This window comes from Mustela nivalis (assembly GCF_964662115.1).
Source record: "Mustela nivalis genome assembly, chromosome: 10".
NCBI classification, from domain to species: Eukaryota; Metazoa; Chordata; class Mammalia; order Carnivora; family Mustelidae; genus Mustela; species Mustela nivalis.
The window spans coordinates 4243986-4271059 of NC_139029.1; the positions used below are offsets into that span (position 1 = coordinate 4243986).

The 27074-nt window shown below is 50.4% G+C and overlaps 1 protein-coding gene across 36 annotated transcripts in view; it reads left to right on the top strand.

The window, feature by feature from the left end:
* CAMTA1 (calmodulin binding transcription activator 1) overlaps nucleotides 1–27074 on the top strand; it is an 814199-nt gene that overhangs the window by 310818 nt on the left and 476307 nt on the right. The window contains exon 1 of one of the 36 annotated variants that reach the window (XM_082685278.1): nucleotides 10522–10681. The exons of 32 other annotated variants lie outside the window; for them this stretch is intronic. The gene's annotated coding sequence lies outside the window, so the exon portion shown is untranslated. Of the gene's footprint in view, nucleotides 1–10521; nucleotides 10682–27074 lie in introns of those variants that run through there. 3 more of the 36 variants (XM_082685283.1, XM_082685281.1, XM_082685276.1) reach the window with 3 other exon arrangements.

Genomic DNA, 27074 nt, shown 5'->3' on the forward strand with positions numbered 1-27074 from the left:
AAACTGTTTTCCAAACTGTTTTCCGAAGTGGTTGTGTCATCTTATGTTCGCACCAGCTGCGCGTGGGTTCCATTCGCCCCACGTCCTTGCTAACCCTTGGGAGGGTCAGCTTCTTCACGTGAAACGTGCTGTGGCTAATCTGCTGCCTGTGTGGTTGCGTCCCTAATGACTGATGGTGTCAGCCACCTTGCCGCGTGCTTATCCGTCATCCCGACGTCTTGTCTCTTCAAATGTTTTGCCCATTTAGAATCAGATCATGTTCCTAGTACTGAGTTGCAGGAGCTCTTTGAAGACTGGAGATAACAAATTATTTGTTGCGTATATGTCTTACAAATATTTTCACTTAGCCTGTGACTTGCCTTTTTATTTTCAGAACAGGATCATTTGAAGATACAAAGTTTTTAATTTTGATGAAGTCAGATTTGTTGACTGATTCCTTTATGGCCTTGCTGTTGTGTCATTTTTAAGAAATCTTTGTCAAATCCAATATCATTAAGATTTTCCTCTATATTTTCTTCTAGTAGTTTTATACTTTACGGCTTATGTTAGGTCTATCATCATTTCCAGTTACTTTTGTAGGGGATGTGAAATGCAGTTAAGTGTTCTTTTCTTTTCTCCCCTGGGGCCACCTGGTTGCTTTAACAGTGCTTGTTGAAATGATCTTCATTTTCCATTGAACAGCCTTGGTCCCTTTCCTGAAAATCAATGAACCATGTACATGTGGGTATTCTCCTAAACTTTCTGTCCTGTTCTGTTTTTCTGTCTGTATTTGTGCTGATACCACACGTTACTAATATAGCTTTACAAGGTGTGTTCAAATCGGGTGGTGTGAATAATCCAGTTTTGTTCATTTTCATTCTGCTTTTTCTACATAATTTTCATTTCCTTATACATTTTAGAATGAGTTCATCAGTTTCTACAAGAAAGCCTGCTTGGATTTTGATTATATGTATTAAATGTGTAAATAAATTTAGAGAGAATTAGCATCTTAATAATACCATGGTTTTCTTTCCACGAACATGATACATATTTCTGTCTATATTTCCTTAATTTCTTTTTGCAGTGTTTTATAGTTTTCACTGTACACATTTTGCATGTATTTACCCTAGTATCTAAAATTTTTTTGATGCTATTAAAAGTGGAATTCAAAAAAATTTTCAACCCTCTGTTGTTGAGGCTAGTATGTAGACATAAAAGTGACTTTTGCATATCGCCCTTGTATCCTGAGAACTTACTGGCTTCCTTTTTTAGTTCCGTTTGTTCTATTATTTAGTTGATTCCATAGAATTTTCTCTTAGTGAATAAAACCAATGTAATTTTTCCCCCCAATCTTTGTACCCTTAATTCTTTTACCTTATTGCAATGGCTAGAAAAGAAAATGCGGAGCAGAAATCCCTGCCCTATTCTTGATGTTGTTGGGAAAAGCATTCAGTCTTTTATCACTAAGTGTATTAAATAAATACAGGTTTTACATAGATGTCTTTTACTAGGTTGAGGAAGTTCCCTTCTATTCTAGTGAGCTCAGACAGAGTATTCTGGGGGGAACCAACTGACTTCTAATTTGTTTCCCCTGCTTCTCATTTTCATTCCCGGCCACTGTCATGCCATCTTCCCCACCAGCTGCCCTGCAGTGCTTTCCCAGTCCCCCCATCCCGTGTCTTCCCTTCTCGCGATGATCACAGATTCCCCGAGTTGCTCTCTCTCATTCCTTGAAGATTTTGAAACCCCTGCTTCACTGTCTATTTCTAACACGACACGTGTCATAATTCTTGGTGAATTTAATATCCACGTAGGGATCCTTTCAAAACCCAGGAGTATTAGCCACAGGAAGGAATGCTCTTTGCTGTTACAAACAAACCTCAGCATCTCAGCGGCTTAATGTAACAAGAGATTATTTCTTGCTTATGCTGCAACCAACATGCCTCCCTGGGACTCACCTGGTGCATCCAGCTACGTGTCTTCTGAAGGCTTATGCCTCAGCAGCCCAGTGTGGCTGGAGGAGAATACACAGCGAAGCTAACTGGTGTCATTTATATCCACAGTCCCTCCCCACAACCTCCGTGCCCCCGAGATTCTATACCTAACTCGGTTCGTACCTGTGCCAGACCATGCCAGCGTCTCCTCTCTCAAATAGCAGCTCTGCTTAGGCCTCAGTCTTTCTTCTGATGTCACTGGAGAGCAGACTGAATCAGAAGAGAGTGTGCGTGTGCCCCTCAGCCTGTCTACCTGCGTCTGCGTTCAGCCCTGCTCCTGCAGACAGCCCCTCGTGCTCCTGCTCGTGTGCTGCGCTCCCTTCCTTCTTACCCAGTCAAGGGTGTGCTTCCTGCTCTGTTGCTCATCTTGAGCTTTTCCCTCTCTGTCAGATCATTCCTATCACCAAAACCAGTCTATAGCATCTCTTAAAAAAAAAAAAAAAGTCTCTCCTTGCACCTGCTGCCGCATCTCTTGACTTTCCCCCGCAGCAAAACAGCTTGCGCTGTTGTCACATGCATTCTTTCCAGTTCCTCTGGAAACTGGAAACTCTGTTGCCTCTATCTATCTATCTATCTATCATCTATCTGTAGCAGGGAGGGGCAGAGGGAGAGGAAGAGAGGGGAATCCTGTGTGGGGCTAGATCATGACCCTGAGATCATGATCTGAGTGGAAATCAAGAGTCGGACACTGAACCGACTGAGCCAGCTGGGTGCCCCATACTTTTTCATACTCAACCAGGCTTTTATCCACTCTCCTCCAGAAAACCTCTTGTTAAGGACACCATGTCCATTGACCAGTCCCTGTCCTCCACCTTGCTGACATCTAGGAGCACTAAACTTACCTGCTCACCTCTCCAGTCAGAAACCACTCACTCCGGGTGCTCCTTTGACTCCTTTTCTGTCTCCCCTGAGTGTCTCCGTGTCTCCCCAACATGTGAATCTTGGGGTGCCCCCACTCTCAGCTATCATATTCTCCATTTCCTTACTCAAGCACTCCCTGGTGACTTCCTCCAGGCCTTCACATACATGTCAGCCACGGGCTGATGATCCTAAGCTTATCATTCCAGCCCTGACTCGATTTGTCACCTCCTAAGACACTCGCACCCTGAGACTTCCCATCTCAGGAAGTGGCAACTCCAGTGTGCCCTAATGCTGGCGAGTCATCCTGCACCCCTTTTTCTTTCTCTTCCTTTATCTAATCCATCCACAATCCTGTTGACTCTAGATCCAAAACCCGTGGACATCTTCAGAACCCTCACTCTTTGCCTCAGGCTCCTGGGTAGCTCAGTCAGTTAAGCATCCAACTCTTGATTTCTGCCCAAGTCATGATCTCAGGGTCATGAGATCAAGCCTTGCGTCGGGCTCCACGCTCCATGGGCAGTTGGCTTGAAGATTGAGGATTCTCTCCTCCTCTCCCTTTTTCCCTCCCCCTGCTCGCTTACTTGCTCTCTCAAAAAAAGAAAAAGAAAGAAAAAAAGACCCTTCACCCTTTCGCCTGTAGTATGTACCACTCTTTATCCCGCACTAGCACTGGAGCCCTCTTTGTCTACTCAAGGATTACAAAGTCCTGATGGACCCGGCTCTTGCTACCTTTGGGACCTCGCCTCCTGTCCGCACACTCTGCCCGAGCCTTGCTGCTTAGCTCCCCCACTCGTATTCGTGCCTTGGGCTTCTGCCCTCTGCTCCGGATGCTTGTTTCCTCAGCTCTGGATGCTCATTGTTTCCTCTGCTCGGGATGCCCTCTGGGCTCCCTCCCTCACTTCCTCCAGGTGCCTCTCAAGCATCACCTTCTCAGGAAGTTGTCCTTGAACACTCAGCAGAACAGAGCATCCCCGTCCTCTCCTGTCCTACGGCCTGGTTCCGGGTTTGTCGCACTGCCCACAGCCCCTCGGAGTATGCAACCGGCGGGCGTGCTGAGTCCTCATTCACGGCTCTGCTCCCCGGTGCCTAGAGAAGGGCCCAGTATGCCACAGGGACGCAGTAAATCTTTCTAGAATGAATAAATTTCAACCCGTGTCCTCGATTAATAAACAAAAATTCCATGTCCTCCTTTAATATTAATCTAAATTTCAGAAATTAAATATGACTGAAAGGGAATAAAATCACTTAAAATTTGAATGTGCATTTTTATCATTAATAACTATGATAAAAAATTTATGCTAATTTTAAAGATTCAAACTGTACAGAAATGTGTAATAAAAAGTGAAAGATGACCTCTTCCACGTTTTCTCCCATTCCTCTTTCTTCCCATCCCACCATCCCCAGTTGTACACCTCTGCTGATAGTGTTGTGTATGTCATTTCTCTGTATAGATAACACACACACACACACACACACACACACACACACGTGATCTTTTAAAAATGGTATCTTGTTCTGTACTATATATAGCTCTCTTTTTCTTTTCACCTAAAAACATACCAAAGATATTTCCCTATGCTAATTCCTTGAGATCTTCTGTGACCCTCTAACACCTAGAGATCTGTTTGCACCCCACCCCCCGCCCTGGGCATGCCCCACTTGTGAAGACCACTGCTCAAAAGCCCCTCCCTGAAAAGCCTTGATTCTCAGAACTGAGTGTCACATTGCCCATGTCACAGCCTTCCTGGCCCCTTTCCCCATCGGTCTTCTGTTCCCTCCTTTCTGTCTGCAGTGTGGCTATTTACTGCTCTGATTCAGGAGACGACAGACCCCTTGGGGACCAGTCAGTATGTGTCCTTTGTAGTTCTGTGTCTTCCATAATTGCGGGCTCAGTAAATGCTTGTTGGATGGATGAATGGATGGGTAAGGGGAGAATGGAAAAAAGGAGCTTCTCTTCCTTTTTCTCCCCCTAAGAGACACCCCAAAATGCTTCTTAACACAGATCTTGCAGGTTTGCTGACTGAGGTGTAAGCTAATTCTTCCATTAGTCCGTCAGGTGAAATTGAGGCTTTCTTAAACATGGGGTAGCCTTTCTCAAACATGGGGTAGCCTTATTTTTTTTAAAAATTAACATACAATGTATTATTTGTTTTAGAGGTACAGGTCTGTGATTCATCAGTCTTACACAATTCACAGCACTCACCCTAACACATACCCTCCCCAATGTCCATCACCCATAGCACTGGCATTTTTAAAAACAAATAAACAGCACTAATAATAATAGCAGTAAAAATTACTGTTGCCACTTAATTGAGTGCTCACTTTGTATGAGCACTGCACTTAAATACTTTAGATACATTGTCTTCTTTAATTTTCAACAGTCTGTAGGAATTGGATACTGTTATATTTTCTGTTACGTAGAACAGGCTCTGAAATCACTCGCTCAAGAATGCGCAGCTCCCTAGCGACAGAGCAGGACTCAAACCAGGGCTCTCCGATCCACAGCCTGACCTTGCCCTTGTCTCCTGGAGAACCAGCTTTGCGTGGAATTGTTTCTTCCAGTTGAAACCGGTTGCCTTTTTAACTGCAGAAAGCAACCAATTTGTGATTAATAGATTAATATGGCAACTCTTTTCCCCTCTGAAAAAGTCGTTCTTTAACTTGCACATGAAACTAGTAGTGAAAAGACTCTCCAAAAAACTGACTTTACCTCTGTCTTAAAAAAAAAAAAAAAAAAAAAAATCCTTACATGGCTTGACCAGGGTCAACCTCAGCTCCCTGAGCACTTGATAACGACTTCTCTGGCTACCTTTCTGCCTTAGCAAGAGGGTCAGCTCAGGAGTTAGACCCAGGAGAATAAACATTTGGGTCCCAAACAGTGTGTTATATAAACTGTCCACACTTTGGACAGCATCATCAACTGTTTGTCAAACTCTGGGTTCTACAAAACTGAGTTTAAAAGAAAAAAAAAATCTGCGGAGATTCTGTCAAAGTTCCACTTGGTTAGCGTGCTTGCAATGCTCACTGTAACAAAGCTTTAATATAATTAAATTTTAAATTCCATGTAGAATCTAGTGGGTAGGCAGATGTACCGGTATGTTAAACTTTATGTCGCTTGAAAATGGTTTTCAAGTACATCAGAGGGAGACCATCCAGCTGTAAAATTATCTGCTTTATGATGCCGCATCGCAGCTCTGATCTGTTTCTTTTAATTAAAAATGTACCTTAAAGTTGAACCATCCCCACTCTCTGCTACCTTTTCACCTCTTTCTTAAAATTTACCAACAGAAGATGAAGTAGCATGGCTGTTCCATGGACCTTTGGGGATGTTTACGCAGGAAATCACTTTTCAATTAAATATTAATTTTTGTGGCTCTTGAGCTGTGGCTCAGGTCCTCTCCAGGCCAAAGGGTAGCCTTCAGGTATCTGCTGCGGTCCAGGCTGTGAGGCCTTTGGCTGACCAACCCTTCCAACCTCTTGTAGCTGTTCCAGAAACAGAGTAACAGAACTTCCCGAAGGTGAGGAGATGCCAGCTTGGCCAGCTCCTCCTGCGCTGGCCAAGGTGCGAATAGCCTTCACGGTGTCTGCCCTTAGAGTGGCTTGCCAGGGTCCCTTCTAGGACCCCTTCCTCATGTTCCCCCCCAGAAGCCTTTCTTATGACTTTTTGATATCTGACTTTTTGTTTTTCTGTTTAAAGTTATCCCTTTAATGTTGGAGGTGTTTAATTTCAGAGATGTTGATTACATAGATGTTTCATTTTCTGTTAAAATACAGAACACGCACAGACAGGTGGTTGCTCATCAGCCATTGGCCTCCTGAAAGGGCTACAGCTCCTGGATCCTTCACAGAAGACCATAAAGAGAGTGGGCATTGGTACCCTAGGTAATGGGCTTTGCAGAGAGAAAAGGACTCACAGAAGGGCAGACTGGGTGTTGGAATCCTCCCCAGGCCTGTTTCCGGTGGTAGCTAATTAGCAGCTGTAAATACACTCAGTGTTACTTTTTAGATGAGATTAGTCTTACACCACACCGATGATAGAGCCTGGTACACGGCAAGCCTTGAATAGATATTGGCTATTATTGAGATTATGAATATTTTATTCTTCTAATTCTAATCAGATCCTGGTAGACCCTCTTTAGGATCCTTCTGGAACCTTCCAACAGGCAGAAGGAAGGGAAGCAAGTAGTGCCTTACATGGCCTGGGAGACTTGTCTGCCGTCAGACGGGGGTCGGGGGAGCTGAGGCCCCAAGTTTTCTGGACAGAGAACAGGTGCTTCCGGCAGAGAAGGTGCTCAGGTAGAGGCACAGCGAGCTGAGGTGGGGTTGGTTCCCTCGCACCCACCTCTACCCTTCTTTCTGATTGCTTGGCGGCTTTGCTTCCTCCCAGCCCGCTCTGCAGCAGGAAGGGCCGAGGCAAAGCTGCAGGATTTGGCTGTCCCTTGCAGCCCTCTGTTACTTTGCTGGGATGGCTGCCCAGGTGCCCCTGCTGTCTTAGAGAGCCCCACTGACTGCCACCGCCGTTCCAGGCTGCAGGCGGAGTGACTGGAGGTTCGGTGCCTCCCTGGATGGTAAAGAGCCTTCCGGTGTGCAAGGGTCCTTCTGCTTCCTACACCCCTACTGGGCATCTGGTACCATCACACTCCATTGTAGGACACGCGTTTCCTTCCCCGTGCTGGAATGTGGTTGTGCTGATGCTCTCGTGGGAAAGCGGCAGGGACGCCTGGGGGCTCAGTCACTGAAGCGTCTGCCTTCGGCTCAGGTCATGATTGCAGGGTCCTGGGATCCAGCCCCGCAACGGCTCCCTGCTCAGCGGGGGATTCTGTTTCTCCCTCCCTCTCTCTCTGCCCCTCCCTGCCGCTCATGCTCATGCTCTTTCTCTCAGATAGATAAGTGAAATCTTAAAAATAAATAAATAAATAAAGTGTTCAGCCAGCTGTTTTCAAGGCGCTATCAGGCCACACATGTGGATTCTGATTTGGTGTTTTCATTTCTGCCCTGGTCTTGGTTTTCCCTGTCTAAGGTCTGCATTGGAGGATTGGGCACAGATCCCTCTCCCTCAGGGCAGCCTGAAAGGAAGGCGGGCTGCGGATCTGACAGCGTGCTGGCCCCTCCAGCGCCTCTGGGGGGAGGGAGAGGGAGGGCCACGCTAGAGCAGGTGGGAAACGGGGTTTCTGTGCAGAGAAGGGCCTGGGCATTGACTCTGAGGTCCAGAGATGCTTGGTGGGAGGGGGCTTGTCAACAGCAAGGTGAGAACGGATCCCACTCAGATGCGCTCCGGGGAGGCCTGCTGGTGAGAGCCAGGCTCGTGGACGGCTGGGCGAGAGACGTCGGTCTCCATCCTAGTCGCTATCACGGATTTGGAATATCAGTGTCATCCTCAAGCTGGTCACCTTGACCAGCTTGGCTGCACTGTGCCTTTCTCCAGCTGTTTCTCCGGATGGAGCTGGCTTCTCTGGTCTGGTTATTCGGGTTGGTGTGGGATTTCCTACAGGCACCTCGGGGGGACCCTTTCCTGCTACCAGCTGTCAGCTCGTTTCTATGGCAGCGGCCCTATCTGCAGGCAATGGTGAAACTCTTCTCCCAAAGGAAGCAAGGTGTCCTGGGCCTCAGTTTACCCAGGGCTCTCGCCTTCTCCCGAGGAGTCCTCCCGGAGCAGTTACCGCACTGGACCTCACTGGCAAGGCAAATACCCCCTTTCCTGATAAAGGACAAAAAATGTGTTTTTGGTCAACTTGAAAGAGTGACTCCTAGGGATTTCGATAGAGCAGCTCAGATGTCACCTTACACTGCTTCTACGAATTCAGTTGTGTGGACGTGTCAAGATCATGTGTATATAAACGAAGTTATTCGTGGAAATGTGGCTTTTCCATTCTTGCACCTGGGAAGTAGTTTTTATTCGAATTCCTCATGTGCGCGATGCCTCATCTCCCTGACTGTGACCTTCTCCTGACCACAGCAGAGGTGGTACAGACTTCTGCTGCAAGAGGTAGAGATCTTGAAATCTGGGAATGATGCTACACTGGAGATTTTATCCCGTGTGTCTGAGTCAGCTCAAGGGCCACCCCAGAGTTGCATGGACTGAGAAGTGCAAACCACCGACATTTATGCGTCGCAGTTCTGGGGGCTGGAGGTCCAGACTTGGGGTGCTGGCGGCGTCGGGTGCTGATGAGGACTCTCTTCCTGGCTTACAGATGGCACTTTCTTGCTGCTGTTGCTTGGGAGAGATCTTATAAGGCCACAGTCCTACTGCATTAGGACCTCACCCTATGATCTCTCTTTAACCTTAATTACCTCCCGAAAGCCCTACCTCCAAACACAGCCACACTGGGGGGCTTGGGGACTTTGAAATATGAATTTTGTGGGGGGGACACAATTTAGTCCATAGCACCAGGCCGTGACACCCACTATACATAACATCAGGCAGCGTGCTCGAATCTGTCTTGGACGTATGTGCTGTGGTCTCCATATTGTAAGGACTCACTCTTGTTGAAAGAACTCCTTCCAAGGCATCAGAGCTGTGATCGTGAGTTTATACCACTCAGAAGGATCACTAAACCTGTGTCATGTTCATATGTTCCTTTTCCCAGTTCCATTTGGTGACCTCTAGAAGCATCCCAGACTAATACCGATGGAGGGCTTAGCTACTGTGTCTTCTCCAAATAGTACTTTGTTATTCAAAGTAGAGCAATTGAGAATGTTCCCTGTAATTCGAAAACCTGTAAGTTGTCAGCTGGAGGTTGGTCATTTTGTACCCCACAACAAACCAAGACGTGACCTTGCTTTTTTGTCCCATGTCACAGATACAGAGCACGATGAGGGACGGCAGGGACACGGGTCACAGCTGGTGGCTAGGCTTGAACCTGGATGCCTTCTCTTCTCCCAGAGTTCTGTTCCTTTTGTTGTATCACTGGGCTCTGGGGGGCAAGTGATGGGAAGAAAGGGGGGGTCACTGACATGGCCAAGACCTTCCAGGGGATGAGTTTCAAAGAGTGCCCTTTGTCAGGGCCCTTCTTGCTGCTTCTCCAAAAAAACCATATTAGCCTCCAGAGGTAGGGATGCCTCCTCTCTATGGGGGCCAGCCCTGGGCCGTTCTGCCCTTCCCCTCCTGGGCCGGGGCAGGGAGGGCCTTTTTCTGCGGCTGCTCCTCGTCTTACGTGGGGCTCCAGGTCCCCCTCCATCTTGCCTTAAATAAGGGTTTTAGTGGGCTGCAGGCTTTTTCAGCGACTGTATTTATGGAAACCACTAAAGACTTCAAGAAAGGGTTTAATTCAATGTGAGGTTCTATCTTTGAAGAAATTTGTTTAATAGCGCAGGGAAAATTGGGCTTTCAGGAACAGGAAAGCCTTGGAGAGGCAGTGGGGCCGGAGAGGAAGGGAGTGCTCGTGAACCTGGCGGGCTTGGAAGGTGGGCGATGGTGCCGGAGTGGGGCCCAGGCAAAGGCCTCCCAGGGAAGGCTGGTCCTTAGGACAGTGTCTGCTGCTCAGTGTCCGCTGACCCTGGGGCAGGGGCAGGAGCTGGAGCCTGGGCCGCCAGCATAGGACCATGTTAATCCAGGAGTCCGTGAGCCCCTGGGGGCCAGGGGAGGGCAGTCCCCTGGGCACCCACAAGCCCCACATCTGTGCCCGGCCAGCCATAGACTGGCGGCTTCCTGGCTGGGGGTGTGCGACACGGCTGACTGAGTAGAAGGAGAGGCTGCCTTTCAGGGAAACGAGTGTGGTGAGATGCTCGCAGTGTAGAGCAAGCAGCTTTCGATTAGTACAGTCCTGGTTCACATGCCCTTCTGCTGTCGGTGAGCTGGGTGGCCTCATCCTCCTGAATGTCGGCCTGCCGTTGACACAGCAGAGACGGTACGTGCCCCTCGGACTAGTGGGTACAGGGCTTGTTGCTTCCGTTTCCTGAGCGCTGACGACGTCGTGGTCCTACGCTGTGTGCTTTCATTGGGTCACCTTACCCCTTCCTTCCTTCCTACCTTCCTTTTTAAGATTGTTATTTATTGTGTGTGTGTAAAAGAGTGAGAACCAGTGAAAAAGCACAAGTAGGGGGAGGGGCCGCGGGAGAAGCAGGCTTCCCACTGAGCCAGAGCCTGACACGGGGCTCGATCCCAGGACCCTGAGTTCATGACCTGCGCCGCAGGCAGCGGCTTCCCCGACTGAGCCCTGCAGGCGCTCCTGGCTCATCTTCTTTAAATGAGATGTTTCTAAAGGCCCATCTGACTGTCTCCCTCTGGGGGTGCTCACTAAGGACAGCGCCGCCTTCTCGGCCCCCCTGGAGAACTGGCCAGCTGGTAGTTGCAGGAGTAACCCATGGGCCTCCGATTCTGCCCGTGGTGCCCAGGCCGCAGGAGCTCAGCCGGCCCGCAGCCCAGAGCCTGCTCCTGAGCCCTCCTCCCTCGGGGTGATGTGGCTCGCCCATGGCCTCGGAATAGGAGATCTTCATTTTCACAGATGATGCAGGGGGACAGCGCACGGATGAAAGAAATGGAGAGATGAGAACATGCAGGAAGGTTCTCTTTCAATTAAGAAAGGCAGTAATTCTTCCCGTCAGGAGTCTTGTCCAGGAATATCCGTCTTGTTGGTTTGCTGAGAAGTGAGCTGTGTGAATGCTGCCTGGCCCGGTGCCATGGGCTTCCTTTCCCTCCACGCTGGGAACCTACAGTGTCCTGAAGGCTCCTGGAGTGAGCTCCGGGCTGGGCCCTGGTCGCCTACTGGTGGCTTCAGAGACCTGTCTTGCCTCGTGGGGCTGGGTCCCCCCCGCCCTGGGGACTGCTGGGTGGAGGGACGCCTTGGGGTGTCAGATGGTGGGGACAGGGTGGGCCTTGAGTCCTTTGGCGAGGACTCAGGGGGCCCCCTCTTCCTCCAAATGTCAGTCCTGCTTCTTTCCCTTCTTTTTTTTTTTTTTTTTAATTAAGGCTTCTTTTTAAGAGGAGTTTTAGGTCCACATTACAAGTGAAGGGAAGGTACAGGGAGTCTCCATATTCTGCCCCCTCCCCATGACCACAGCCTCCCCCATGGCCAACATCCTTCCCCACGGAAGTGGGACGTTTGTTACAGTGGCTGAACCCATGTTGACGCGTCATCAGCACTGAGTTGACAGTTTATACTGGGGTCCCTCTTGGTTTTGGAGAGCCCGTGGGTTGGGCCATGTGTGATGACAGGTGCCCATCACACAGTGTCCCACGGAGTAGATGCCCTGCCCCCCAGTCCCTCCGTGCTTGGTTTGTTCATCCCCTCCCCCACCCACACGCTCCTGGAAACCACTGACACTTTTACTGTTTCCACAGTTGTGCTCTTTCCAGAATGCCACAGAGTTGGAGTCATACAGTACATGGCCTTTTCAGATTGGCTCCTTTCACTTAGAAATATGCTCTTAAGATTCTTCTGTGCCTTTTTATGGCTTGATAGTTCATTTCTTTTTGGTCCTGAATAACACTGCATTGTCTGCATGGGTCATAGTTTATCCAGTCACCTGCTGAAGGACATCGTGGTTGCTTCCAAGCTTGGGCAATTCAGAATAAAGCCGCCATAAACACCCATGTGCAAGCTTCTGTGTGGACGCGCATTTTCGACTCCTCCGAGTGACCCCCAAGAGATGTGATTGCTGGATCGTCTCGTAAGAGCGCGTTGAGCTCAGTACGAAACCACTGACCTGTCTCCCCAAGGGGCCATGCCACGTTACAGCCCCACCGCAATGAACGAGTGTCCCCGGGGTTCCACGTCCCCCTGGTGTTTGGGGTCGCCCATGTTCTGGATCTTGGCCCTTCTAATAGGTGTGCAGTGATATCTCTTCGTTGTTTTAATCTGCATTTCCCTGGCCTCCTAGGATGTGGAGCGACTTCTCACAGGTGTGCTTACTGTCTGCATGTCTTCTCTGATGAGGCGCATTCCCTGCCTTGTACACTCACCGCTGCAGGCACGACAATGGCGCTCTCTACCAGACATCTTTATGCATCAGAGGGTGGAGTGTGTCCGGCCCCAGCTCGGCCGCCCCCCGTGTGTGCAGCTGGGGGTCTCCCGTTCTGCTCTGGGGGGCCACCGGCCGGCCCGGTCAGTCCCGGAACATCCAGATGTCCAGGTGTCGCTGCTCACCAGGCTCTAGCTCCTCCCCCCTTTCTCCAGGGGTCGCAGGGGCCTCTGGGTGTGGCTGTCACGAGGCAGTCCCTGCAGAGCACCGACTGCAAGTGCGGGCAGCTCTCCTCTCTTGCCCCGCCTGCTGTTGGCTGTCTCGGCACTTGTGTCTTGGCCCAGCTTGACTGTGGGTCCCCTATGGTCAGAGCTTGGCTTGCTGTCCCAAGGCCTCCGTGTCTGCTCAGGGCCGGGCCCAGAGAAGGGCACAAAAATATCTGTTGTCTTGGTCACGGGTGTCAGAGAACGCATGTTCCCCATGGGCACATCTCTGAGGAACAGGCTGGAGGGAAGTGACCTGTGCTCTTGAGTACTTCTCACAGGAGGCCTGGTGCCTCCACACGGCGCCCTCCCTACCAACTGCCCAGAGCCTGGGGTGGGGCAGGGCTCCTCTGGGGGCGTGCGGTGGGGCAAGGTGAGACACGGGTCCCTTCTTCCTGTTCTCCAGACAAGCCACAGCTGGGCCGAGAGGGTCAGCTTTCCCCGCCCGAGGAGGGAGCCTCAGCTGCCTCATTCTGGGCTCGGAAGGGGCAGTTCTTCCCGGAGGAGAGAGTGCTTGTGTCTGAGCACGTCGGCCTGTTTCTGAGCAGTAGAAGGGCTCCCTGGCAGAGCAGACAGTGGCCAGCAAGCTGGAACCTTGAAGGGTCTGACCCTGAAAACAGGCTCCTGGGACAACAAACAGGCTCAGGGCTGCACGGCCTGGGGGCTCCCGCTGAAGGGAATTTGTTCATTCTCTGCCCCTCGATTGTGAGCCAATTTAGCAGGAGAAATGCTTTCCCCTCTCCAGCCCTTAGTTGTAGCAATATTGTCTTCAGTCCATGGTGATCGATTGGTCACTTTACCTCTGTGTGATCTAGGGCCAGTTCTTAACCTCTCTGTGCCTGAGATAATAACAATACCTCCTAGGACTGTTTGGAGGATCAGATGCCTTAAAGTCCATGAAGGCAGAGTGTTGGGAACATGGGAGGTTTCTTGTTTCACTTTGAACGCCGGACTAGAGTGCCCAGCTCGTCTCGGACACGCTGACCAGGAGACAACCCTGGGTGCTTGGTCCTCAAGGGATGGCTGTTTCTGAGCTTTGGGGGGAAGGGATGCAGCCAGCTAATTCACAGAATAACTGGTGGCCAGTGGGTCAGAGCCAGGCCAGAGGGGCCGACAGTGCCCGTGGGAGAGGAGGCGGGGGGGGGGGGCGGAGAGTAAGTGCAGGCCGCCTTTACGGCAGCACAAATCTTGACCACCGTTCCGGGAATGGTGGTCGTCCTTCCTGCCTTTGCTGTTCTCTGGGGCTTGTGGTATCAGGTGAGCTTCCATATTGTTCATTTCATCGTTGGGAGAGGGATTGCCCAGGACTCACAGGGAAACCGAGATTTGAGACATCGAGCTGAACAAGCACATGGTGGCGTGGGTCTCCGGCGGCCAGACTGTTCACCCAGCGGGGCGGCCGGGACTGCGGACTCCGAGCGCTGTCCAAGGTTCCCGGGGAGTGAGGCCAGTGCAGGCAGACCGTGGGGCCTCAGCCAGAACCCGCAGCCTCCCTCTCCCCTGCGACAGAATGCAGCCCTGCCTGGGAGGTCCTGGCTGGCTTCGCAGGTTGGCTCAGACAGGTGGACATGGTGCCCACTGGGACTGGGTGGGTGTGGTTCATGGGGCAGGAACAGAGATGCTTGTCTGAGGATGCCGAAGGGGATGTCACGTAGCCCCAGCACGCAATGAAGGAGTATCACTGTTCCCTCCATGGGGACTGCGTCATATCAGGGAGGGGATACGTGTCCTTGAAGGTACAAGAGTCTCTGCACCTGAGCTTCTCAGCTGTAGTGCCGTGGATGCCCAGGGTGGATAGGTCTTTGCCCTGGGGGCTGTCCTGTGCACTGCACAGTGTCTAGCAGCATCCTTGGTCCCTGCCTGCCAGATACCAGTAGCACCCGCCCTCAGCCCCAGCTGTGACACCAAAAATGTCCCAGACGTCACCCACTATCCCCTGGTGGAGCAGAAGCACTGCTCTACACCATGCAAAGATGTGGATTCTTAGCGTTTTGGGGACCAAATCTTGGCACGTGCCAAAGGGTAGGATGCAGAGCCCAGGTCCTGGGGGTAAGAGCTGTTCCTTCTGGATGCTTCCAGGGAAATGGCCTTGGTCTTGGTCAGACGTACAAGTGGGAAGTTTGTCTCTTCTGGTACCAGCACTGCCGGCTGGTGCTGCAGGCAGGCGCAGAAAGCACTGTTTTGTTTGGCCCATGCAAAGCAAGCAGGCATTGTGTGCAGTTCATATATTGATTGACTCATCAAATGATCTGCCTCAGCTGCCTGCCTTTGTTTATAGGGTGAAAATTAATGCCACAGATGTTTACTGTAGAATAGGATTTGAAATCTGTTGTGGGGAGCAACCGTTGCAACCATTGGGCCAAGAATGAGAAAAACACTTCTGCATAAAGGAGGATCTGGTTCACTAAGTAACACACGGTGCTTGCTGTCAGATGCTAACGAGAAACACGGGCCTCCTCTCTCCCTTTGGCCAGTGTTGGCTGGCACATCTGCCTCTTGGCTTTCTTCTGCACGGTGCTTCGATATGGCGCCTTCTAACGTGTTTGCGCTATCGAGAGAGCGTCTCCTGCAGGGGAGCACCCCAGCCAGATTGTTGATCAGTAGCATGGACGCAGGCCTGGGGCCACCTGCTCTCTTTCTGTTTATCTCTTTGCAGTGGGCAGCAGGCAGCTCTGACTGGAGCAAGCAAGGCTGTGTGGACCTCGCATGTGTGGGGAATCCCCCCGGTGACACCCCTGTGGGCTTGGGCCATGTCCCCGCTCCCTGTTGTTTGGAGCCAGATCTCTGGATGTGACTGTCCTCTAAGATGTGAGCTCCTCTTCCTTGGCAGAGCATCTAAGGCACAAAACAGAGAAAGCCATGGAGTTGCAGCTGATTCTTGGCCATGCCCACGAATCAGGGCGGAGAGGGACCTCAGGGCTTTCTTGCCGGACTCTCTCCGGTTTCTCCTTGGCTTTGGGGAGAGCCTCCCAGCCAGGAATGTCGTGGGTCCCTGGAGCCATGCTGGTGACTACCAGGAGGCCCTGGAGGGAACCTCCTTTCTGGAAAGACATCTTCACGTGGGCTCACCAGCACACACACTTCATTTCTATTTTCCCTTATGCTTTTCTCTTCAGCTGGCTCTGATTGGTTTCACCACAGATTAACATTTTCCATTATACGTTATAATGTGTTTTTTTAAAACCAAATCTCCCTTCACAGATTGCTGTCTTTATAATGCAGGAATTATTTCCCAGTCACTTTAAAAGTCCTGCTTCATTAGCTTGGAGACTGTTTGGTAATTTGCAAAGTCACTTTCACAAGTTCTAATACTGCCCGGTTGAGAATCACAGTCATAAATGTATTAGATCTTAATAGTGTTATGATTCTGTCTGAAGTGAAAAAAAATTAGAATCAGTAATTAGCTCTGACCTCCACGCGAGCCTACGCTGTGCAGGAGATGATGTCAATTATGCCATCAAAGCAGCCAGAATCTTCCGGTGAGGCCTTGGAGCCCTTAGCCCCAGCTCTTTGCTAAGACCGGCAGTGACAAGACCTCGCGTCCCCCCCCTTCCTCCTTGGAGTGGCTCAGAGCCCTTCCCCCCATGAAAGTATCTCGTGTCTAGACTCAGCCTCCAAGAAAGCACTCAGGGACGGCTTCTCCCCGCTGGCACACAGCCATGCCGAGGCCCCACACTCAGGCTCCCCTGTTCTAGCTTTCATTTCTGACACGTGATGCTGTCCACTGGGTGGCTGTGTCCAGATGCTCGTGTTTGGAATTTTGTGTTTGGTGTTGACACTTTCCTCCATCTTCCTGTGCTGAGGCCACGTCGAAGTGGTGCCGGGAGAGGGGCAGGGTGACAGGGGCAGTGATGTGGGTCCCTGCTCTGGGACCGAGCTCCTGGCTGGGAGAGGGTGTGGGGTGCTCCGTGCCTGCAGAGTTGGGGGGTCTTCTCTCTGCTCCATGGTCATCGGACCCTCTGCCTGCCCTCTGGTCCCTGCTGCCCGCAAAGCCTGAGCCCGGCTCCCGCCCCGGAGACAGGGTGGGGGATTGGGAGGAACTCGAGCCTCACGCCGCCTTGTCATGTTTCGTTTGCCCTGATTAATTTCCGAGCGAGCGGAGGGAGTGGGGCTCACCCCCAGCCTCTCGCAGATGTTGCAGCCCAAGGTTTTCTGGCCAAATCGATTTTGACATTTTGATAAGAACCCATTCGCCGTGTTCTGTATTTTGAATCTTTGACTCTAAGCTGTTCTGAAAACCAGCTGTGAACCTAAATCTTGTTTGTAAAATCTGCATACTGCCTCAGCAGCAGAAACGGCGAGCACCTCGAGGTCATTTCACAGACACTCGCAGCGAGTTAGGCGGGACGGGCGGTATTGAATCGCAGTAGTTCATCAGACTTCTGCCGCGGGAGGCGCCGTGAGAGATGCATAATGAATGTCTCCAACCCGCCTCTGTCTCTTGCAGTGTTTGGAATGCAAAAAAAAAAAAAAAAAAAAAAAGAAAGAAGAAGAAGAAGGTAGAGCTTTAATGGAAATATTTTGTATTCATGAAAAAGACCAAGTCCTTGCTCTTAGGAAACTTGGTTGCAGAGAACTGGACGTCTGTGTCAGGAGCCGGGACCTCGGTCACTTGGTGGGAGGGGAGAGAAGGAAAGGTAGGACTGGAAGCCTTTTAGGCCACTGTTGGAGAGGCACATGCCTTCTGTCCAGCTGAGTTCCCCATTCTTAAGCGTTATTTTAGAGGGAGTTAGAGACGGAGTGACCGGCCGCCACCCCCATCAGTGAGAGAGGCTCTGTCTCTCAGTCCCCTGTAGGGAACCCCCTGAGGAAATCGCACAAACCACAGGAGATAAAGGCCGCAAGGTGACAGCAAGGAGGGTGGGGACGGGGCTGGAGGTGGGGCAGGCCCAGTGCTTCTGACCGGCCTCCCTCCTGGTGGACATTCCACGTGAGGTCTTTGTGGCTGGGAGGGTTGGAGCCCCCGCCCGGCCTCCAACCCCGGCTGACTTCCCGCTCAAGGGCATTGCCGCTTCTTGGTCCTGGGCTCTGGGACTCTTCCTCTTCTCTCGGCTTGGGGTCCATTCGTGTGAGAGGCAGGGATTTGGGTCTGGGGTACGTTTCATGAATGACAGAGCCTGTGCCGCACGAAGCCTGGAGTTCAGTGAGGCACCGAAGAGGGTTGTGTTGGGACAGGGAGCAGAGGCCGAAGGAACCGGGAGCCACCGGGCCTGAGCTCCTGTCGTGGTCCGGGTGCTGCTTCCGATACGGTCCGGAGCACAGCAGATCTGTCCTGGGGGCCCCAGGGGCCCCACCGTACCTGGAGCTGTTGGGCTGGAAGTGGATTAGCAAGGGCGCTGGGAATTACAACTGCCCGCCAGTGAGCTCTTGTTTCCCAAATACACACGCTCGCTTCATCTTAATGCAGAGTGTGGCTGGGCTCGTGGGGGTGCTTTAAGGCCCTTGCAGGAGAGAGCTGTGAAAAGGCAGGGAGCGCTGGCATCCTCCTACTTACACGGTTTAGGGGACGCTTTCCTGCAGTCTGAAGATGCGTGGCCTCACCCGGGAGTGACCCCGCTCGAGATTCCCGTTTGCCGCTGTTGGTGCTCCCACGGCCTGGCGTCGCCAGCTCCAGACCACACGTCTCCCTGGTCGTTTCCACTGGTTTCCGCACGCGTTTCGTTCCACACGTGTTAAGTCCGTCTTGTAGGTCTAGCTCTGTGCCAGGAAGGAGATGCAAAGATAAACGAGATTGTCTCTGTCTTCAAAGAAGCCACAGTCTAATGGAGGAGGCGGACACAGCCGGCAGGGTACAAAGTAATGCCAGGAGGAAGAAATATGTGTGTGGGAGTGGAGAGAAAGGCGCCCGGCCGGCCTGTGAGGGCCACAAAGGGCTTCTCGATCAGGAGGTAATGTCTGAGCTGAATTCCCTTCAGCGTGGGCTCCCTTTGACCCACACTGAACGTCAGACTGAACCACAGAAATCACAGGGCATGGGCCTCGTTTGCAAGAGGCTGAACCAGACCCCAGAGTGAATACGAAATAGTGTAAGCTCTTCCTGAAAGTTGCCTACAGTTTGGGAAGCCTGACTGGGCTTTAAGACCAAGATAATTTCAAAGTATCTGCAGCAAACATAACTGTTATCCTGTGGGTGGTTTTATGGCCAGTGTTTAATTTCACGGCAAGCAGAACATTCACGATTTTCAGATTACCTGGACCACGTTGTATTTTTGACACTTTAAAGACAGTAGTACCTTTAGTGTGTGCCTTACTCTTCCTTGAGAAGACCGTGACCACTGTTCGCTGGTTTTTCTTACCGTTGACGTTGGCTAATGAACCAGCAAGAACTCTAAGAGAGGCTTTAAAAGCCCAAGTTCTCGGGGTGCTCAGCTGGCTCAGCCAGTAGACTATGTTACTCTTCATCTTGGGGTCATGAGTTCAAGCCCCCTGCTGGGTGTAGGGACTCCTTAAAAATAACATAAAATAAAATAAAGCAAAAAAATCTCAGTCACCTCCTTTGTTTCTGAGAAAATCATGAGCCAGGAAGAATTCTTATGCAGAAAAAAAGGGTTTCATAAAAATTAACACGTATTAATGACAAAAACCTTTTAGCAAGTTAGGGATAGAAGTTCCCTTTCTCTGTGAGATGAAAGATAAGTATAACTATCAAAAATTTATAGTACAGGGAATGTAAATTAAAGTCACAGATATACAACACACCCAACCAATGGGTGAACATTAAAAAAAAAAAAAAAACCCCACAAAAGCTGAGGTTACCAAAAGTGGGTGAGTTTGGAGAATACTAGGAAGCTCATACATTGTCGGTGGGGTTACAGAGTGGGACAGCCACTTTAGAGAAATATCAGGCTTATTCTTATTAACTAAACTAAGTACATATCTCCCTGCGATGGAGCAACTCATCTCTTGGATGTTTACCGGGAGAGATGAGAAGATCCGTTCACAAAAACACTTTCATGAGAATGAGCTTGGTGGTTTCATTCATGGTAGCTAAAAATAGGAAGCAACTCAGTATCTACCAACAGGTGAATATTTATGTGTCATTGCCATGAAACTATAGTTTGGGCAAAGCTAACTTATGGTGAAAAGAATTCACAGCAGTGGTTGCCGCTGCTGTGGGGGATTGTGTCTGCAGTTTTACTGGGAAAGGACATGAGAGAACTGTCTGGGTTATAACAATGTCCTTTACCTCGGCAGATGTTTGGGTTACAAAGATATCAAAATTCATCCCGTCATTCATTGGAGAGCTGCATATTTATTTTACTCTGTAAATATTACCTAAAAAAAACCAAACAAACAAAATAAAATACACCTGCAAACAAATGTTGAAGTCCAGTTAATGATATACCTGCAGAAGTCTGCAATTTACTTGGAAATGCATCAGAAAATAAAATGGAGTGGTGTAGGCATAGAAGGATGGCCAGACGGATAGTTACAAGATAAAGCAAAAAGTACATGTAGGATCGAGGTGGTGAGAGGGAGTGTTTTCTTTGCGACATTCCTCCAGCTCTTCTGTATGATAGTTTTCATGATCAAGTGGTGGAGGGAAACTAAGCAATGTGTCCTTCATGGATTCATACATATCTGGTCACACCAGATCAGAAAATGAAGGGAATTTTAAGCACAAACCAGGATAATGGTTGTCTTTCTGGTTGGACTTTTGAGAATGGGTTCGAAGAGATACCCACCATAGCTTTGTGTGGAATGTTCTAGTCTCTAGGGGTGAGGTGGCGCTGGGTTGGGTCTTTTACTTAAGCTTTACAATTTACATATATAGAACATACATCGTTTTATGTATTAAGGATTACATAGCAAGATTTAAAAAAAAAATTTTGTAAGGTTCTGAAAAATTTTTTTTAAAGGAAATGGTGAGATCTTAGAGGTAGGGGAGTTCCGCTGTAAATTGGCTTTAAATAGTTTGGGTCCAAGAGGGAATTCAGGGGAAGGGATTGTTTTATCACTATATAGCAGAAATCCCACATAGGGTAAAAAGTGATGTTTCCATGATTTTGGAAAGTGTCCCTTTAAATTTTGATGTCATTTCATTGCAAAAATTCAAAGTGATGGGTACATGCAGTATGCTTATTTTTAAATCTTAGTAGAAAAACAAAAGTGGTACCGGTGGGAGTGAAACTCTGGTAACTCAGTTCTCAAATCCAATGCCCTTGCCTCTTCACTCTCGGCAAATGATCTCACTTCCTACTTCTCCAACCAAAACAGAAGACATGAATTAGTATTTTTGAATCCTTTGGGTGAATACCTAGTAGTGTGATCGCTGCATTTTTAACTTTTTGAGGAACCTCCATGCTGTTCTCCAGAGTGGCTGCACCAGCTTGCATTCCCACCAGCAGTGCACGCGGGTTCCCCTCTCTCCGCATCCTCACTGACACCTGTTGTTTCTTGTTGTTGATTTTAGCCAATCTGACAGGTGTGAGGTGATTTCTCATTGTAGGTTTGATGTGTATTTCCCTGATGACGAGTGATGTTGAGCATCTTTTCATGTGCCTGTTGGCCATCTGGATGTCTTCTTTGGAAAAATTATTCAGGTTCTCTGCCCAGTTTTTAATTATATTATTTGTTTTTTGAGTGTTGAGTTTTATATATATTTTGGATACTAACCCTTTATCAGATGTCATTTACAAGTATCTTCTCCCATTCTGTAGGTCGCCTTTTAGTTTTGTTGATTGTTTCCTTCATGGTTCTAGGGAGGTGTTGTATCCCTATATTCCACTGTATGTGAACTACATGGAATTTAAATAAAAGCTTTAAAAAAATTGAAAAAAAAAAAACCCACAACCCACAACAGAAGACATGAAACCAGAATGCTCTAGCCACGCTCCACAACTACCAGCTTCCCGACTGCCTCTTGCTTGGCTGGCTGGGAAGGCAGCCATCTGTGCTCCGTCTCCCTGAGCTCTACACACCACTATTGGCTCCCTCCATCTTCTGGATAAATGGGAGGAGGCCTTGCCTCTCTGCCTACTTCACAGAGTTGTTTCCTAAAGGTTAAAGGACTCGTAGACCTCTAGTGCTCAGAACGTGCCTGGCACGTTGCACAGATTGAGTAAACATGAGCTGTGAGCCTTTATTGTTAATGGCTTAACTCTGCCATTATGCCTCCTTTCTGTATCTCACTATAAAATCTACATATAATCTCACCCTCCAGTTCTGCTCCTCATGCAAGTGTCTTCAAGTCATCCGCCACAGGCTATGTCTATCCTGTAACCCCTGCAAATGCTCCCATCCTCATTTCTCTGGATACCTGTCTGAACCACGTTTACTTCTTCAGATAGATGCCCTTTGGCTTTCTTTCTAACTCCTGCTGTCTTCTCTCTTATCTCTGTGAGCTCCTGCCTATCCCTTAGGGGTTGGTGGCCCTCAAGACTCTCTGTTTTCCTTACTCGAAAAAACTCTCCTTGGGAAATTTCATCTGCATCTATGGCTTTGGTTCCAGTGTTGACAGCCAAGTCCTCATCCCTAAGCCAGAGCTCTCCTGGCTGTCAGAGCACTAGTTGGTTCATGGGACTGTGGACACCTCCACCTGGACACCCCATGCTTGTTCCCCTGCCCTGGGATGTGCACATGCCCCAGTTCTGTTGCAGGGTACAGTGCTGTCCTTGAGTTCTTGTCTCTTAGCTCCCACATCCATCAGTTACCAGCTGTGTCATCTTCCCCTGTCGATACATGGGGTGAGATGTTCCTCTCTGTCCGCGCTGTCTGTCCTCGTCCCAGCACGCACTGTCTCCTTCCTGGATGTGCAGGAGTCTTACACTTCCCCTTGTTCCCTCTCTTGTCATCCTTCAATCCGTTCTTTCTACTGAGACCAGAATAACTTCCCGAACCTCAATTTTGGTGATGTCAGTCCCTCCTTAGAACGCGTAGGACTCCCTGTTGCTCCTTCACAAGATCCGCAGGGCAGGACGGTGCCTGGTCCGGCCCCAGGCTGCCTGCAGCCCCGTCCCCCACCATCCCTTCGTCTCTCAGGTCCTCCAACTGCCCGGCAGGCGTTTCCATCTTGCACTCTCGTTCTGTGACCCTCCTCCCCTCATTCACGTGGATGACTCCTCCCCATCCTCCAGGGCTCAGCTGAGCTGCCACTTCCCCTGGGAGCCTCCTCTGATCGCTTTCTTCATATTTTTTTTAATTTTTATTTTTTAAAAGATTTTTATTTATTTATTTATTTGACAGACCACAAGTAGGCAGAGAGGCAGGCAGAGAGAGAGGAGGAAGCAGGCTCCCCGCTGAGCAGAGAGCCCAATGTGGGACTCGATCCCAGGACCCTGAGATCATGACCTGAGCCAAAGGCAGAGGCTTTAACCCACTGAGCCACCCAGGCACCCGATTGCTTTCTTCATTAACGCAACAGTTACTCATTGGTGCTTACTGCATCCAGGCGCCGAGGTGGAGAGGCAAGGCTCTTACCCTCACGGAGCTGACCTCTACTGGGGGGGCGACAGTGAATCAATGATTCATTCGGTAAGTTCCGATATTGGTAATAGCACTGAAGAAGGTAGAACAAGGTAATGCAGTACAAAGTCGGAAACACCAAGTAATCTGGTCCTGGTGACATTTGACCTTTTACCTGAAGGAGTTGAAGAGACCAGCTGTGCAAAGATCAGAGGGAAGGACAGCCCGGGCAGAAGGAACACATCGAAAGGCCCCAAGGGCAGGCTTCTGGATAGGTTTGAGGACAAGGAAGAAGACCAAGGTTTCTGGGGCATAGTGAGTCCCCGGGAGAGCAGGGAGGTGTGAGGCCTCCATGGCTCACTGGGGGAAGATTACTCATCCCTTGTAGGTCACAGTAAGGAGTTTAGATTTTATTTTTAGTGCATTTGAAGCCATTGGAGGGTTTTAATCAAGTGAGTGATATTATCTGTTACAGTTTTTTTTTTAAAATATGAAAACTTTATTGAGATAATTTACTTAAAATATAATTCACCCATTTAAAGTGTACAATTCAGTGATTTTTAGTGTGTTCACGGAGTGGTACAGCTATCACTACAGTCAATGTTAGAAACATGATCAATGTTCATTACCCTGAAAAGAAACCCTTATACCCACGAGCATTCACTCCCCGTTTACCCCCCAACCCCTCTAGCCCAAGACAATCGTGTACGTGCTTTCTCTCTCTGTAGATTTGCCTATTCTGCGCCTTTCATATAAATAAAATGATACAATTTGCGGTCTCTTGTGACTGGCCCCTTTCACTTAGCAACATGTGGTCAAGGTCATTAATACTGTAGCAGGTGTGGGTACCTCATTCCTTTTATGGCTGGTTAATATCCTACTGTGTGGAGGGGCCACTCTGTGCTGGTCCCTTATCAGCCGATGGACATTTGGGTTGCTTCCCCTTTTAGCTTCTGTGAACATGCGTGTGTAAGTTTTCCCACGGACAACACGTTTTCAGTCCTCTTGAGCATATCAGTAAAAGTGAAATGGCTGGGTCACGTGGCAACTTGACATTCCATCTTTTGAGGAGTGGTCGGGCTGGTTTCTAAAGACGCTGCACCATTTAGTTTCCACAAGGGATTTATTTTGAAAGGTCTCGAAGTTTCCGTTCTCTGCTACTGTGGAGAATGGGTGAGGGGGGAGGAGTGGCAGCAGGAAGGCCTGGCAGGAGGCCACCGCAGGACACTTGGGGACGCGAGCTGGTCCTCTGCCCTGCGGTTCTGCCCTGAGGGTGGAGGCAGGCGGACAGGTCATGGTGCAGCTTGGTGGCATCACCGGCAGAGTTCCAGGGGAGGTGGGGAGGTGTCATGAGGGTGGAAGAGTCAGGGGGCTTTCCACGGTCGGAGGGTGGGTGGGTGGGCCACCGGGTGAGCTGGGGGACGGGGACGTGAGCCAGGTGCTCTCCGAAGCATCCGTTGTCAGATGCCTAGAGGCCATTCCGAGAAGAGACGGGGAGGAGGCAGTGCACCCACGAGCGCACCCGGCAGGGCTGGAGACTCACGCTGGGGACCCCCCGCCTACAGCAACAGTTGAAGTCCAGTTCGCTTTCCTGCAGAGGAGGGAAGGCAGAGAAGTGGGGCTCGGACCGAGTGACAGGGCGCTCCAGCATTTAGGGCTGAGTAGTGAAGACTCACTGCAGGAGCCTGAAAATGACCTCTCACGAGGGAGGAGGCTCAGGAGACCGTGGGAGGCTTCGCAGAAATGGAGAGAAGGGACATGTTTGAAGAAGGAGGGTGTCCCATGCGACCGGAAGTCATAGCTGTGTGACGGCTGAGCAGTGACCATCGCAGGTGGCCACATACGCGTGGTTCCGGTGGCACGGAGAGATGTTGAATGATGGGCGTGAAGGGGGAAAGGCCAGTGACTTGTAACCGAGAAAGTTCCCCAGGTTAGAGACTAGCTAGACTCCAGGCTGGAGGACCTGCACTAGACTCCAGCAATGCAGAGGGCAGAGGATGATCGGAGGAGAAGTCTGAGGGCATGAGGGCCAGACCCAAGCCCAGAGGGACAGTGGCCGCTGGGAGGAGCACTGGGCAGGAAGGAAGGCGGGGAAGGCAGGTGGGCTGTTAGGCAGGACAGGGAGAGAGCCCGGGTTAGCTCCTGAGCCAGCACTCCTGTTTTCTCAGAGGAAAGTCAACATCAAGTCATCATCTGGGCCATGGGGGACAGGAGTGATGCTGGCTGTTCGAGGGGTGAGGACGTGTGGCCGACGGAATGTGGCCGAGTGGGCTCTCAGGAAAGGGATTTCACCTGAGACTCGTCAGCAGCACTGCCTGGACCATTCCCAGCCGGGCGGCGCTGTCTGCACACAACAGCCGAGTTCCGCCATTGGTCTCTTTCCCTCTCTCTCTCCCTCCTTCCTTCCTTCCTTTCTTTACAGGTTTCTTTCCTTCCTTTCTCTCCTCTCCCCTCCTCCTCCTCCTCCCTCCTCCTCCTCCTCATCCTCCTCCTTTTCTTCTTCCAATCCAGTGCAGGGAGAGGAGCAAGGTGGTCAGGGTGCCCAGCAGGGAGTAGGACAGTGAGGACACCGGGAGGCTGGTCGGGGGCAATGGAGAACGACCATGAAGTCTAACTTAACCTGAGCATGCCTGGGGTATCCGTCACTGCCCGAGAGAACCAGAGGGATCGGAGATGCTGGTCGGAGGGAGAGCGTTCGCAGTGGTGATCAGAGCAGGGCCGTGACTGGTGTCTGGAGGGGAGGCCGGAATTGGGGTGGAGGCTGAGGAGCTGAGGGGCCGAGGGGCCCGAGAGAGGGGTGGGTCATCACTGGATGTCGGGATCACCAGACTGATGGCAGAGCCTGGGTGGGGAGGAAGGGACTTGCCTGGGAGTAACAGCAGTTAGGCAGGACGGCCAGGAGGTCTGTAATGGCGGAGATAAGCCGGGAAGGACAGGCAGTGCGATGTAGTCACCAGCTTTAAAAGAACGGTGTGTGGTTTAGAAGGAGGAAGCCGGAAAAATATTTTGGAGCCCGTAATAAGGAACGAGGAGGGCACCAGCTTCACCTTTCGGCTTTGTGGTGCTTGGGGTATGAAAAGAGGGGCGTCAGGGCAGACTCAGCATCCTTGGGGAATAGCAGGTTTCATCTGGGGCCCAACCTGGAAACACACTGGGGCTTTTAGCATAACTGTGTCCCTCTACACCGCGCGCTCTGTTTTCCAGCCTTTATTGTTCTCCGCTGTTTCTGCAGGTTCCAGCATGGGGCTCAGCCTCTAGTCGGTGCTCAGTGGTATTTGTGGGCTGAGTGGGGGACTCAGAGTCCTCGGTGGGGACTCCCCCTTCAGGCCGCTAAGGTGACCTGCCAAGGGCCCAGGAGAGGGGCCTGTGACCTTGGAGGCTTGCCTGTCCCCCTCTTTTGAGCTTTTCCTTGTTCTGACCCTCATTGGGGAGCCACATCTGCCCTCCGTTCTATCTCAGATCTTCTTTTTTTGGGAAATAACAAGGCGTAAGATATTGACTTAGAACTACAAGGATCCCACCGGCCCCAGCTGGCCCCATTACTTGCTATTTGGAAGTTGAGGCAGACAGATTGGATTGGGTTGTTGAAGGAGTATGCCAGTTTGTGGTGGGAACTGAGCTGGATTTATTGTCCTTTTTGCCAGCGGTGCTTTGCCAAATATTTATTTCGTCT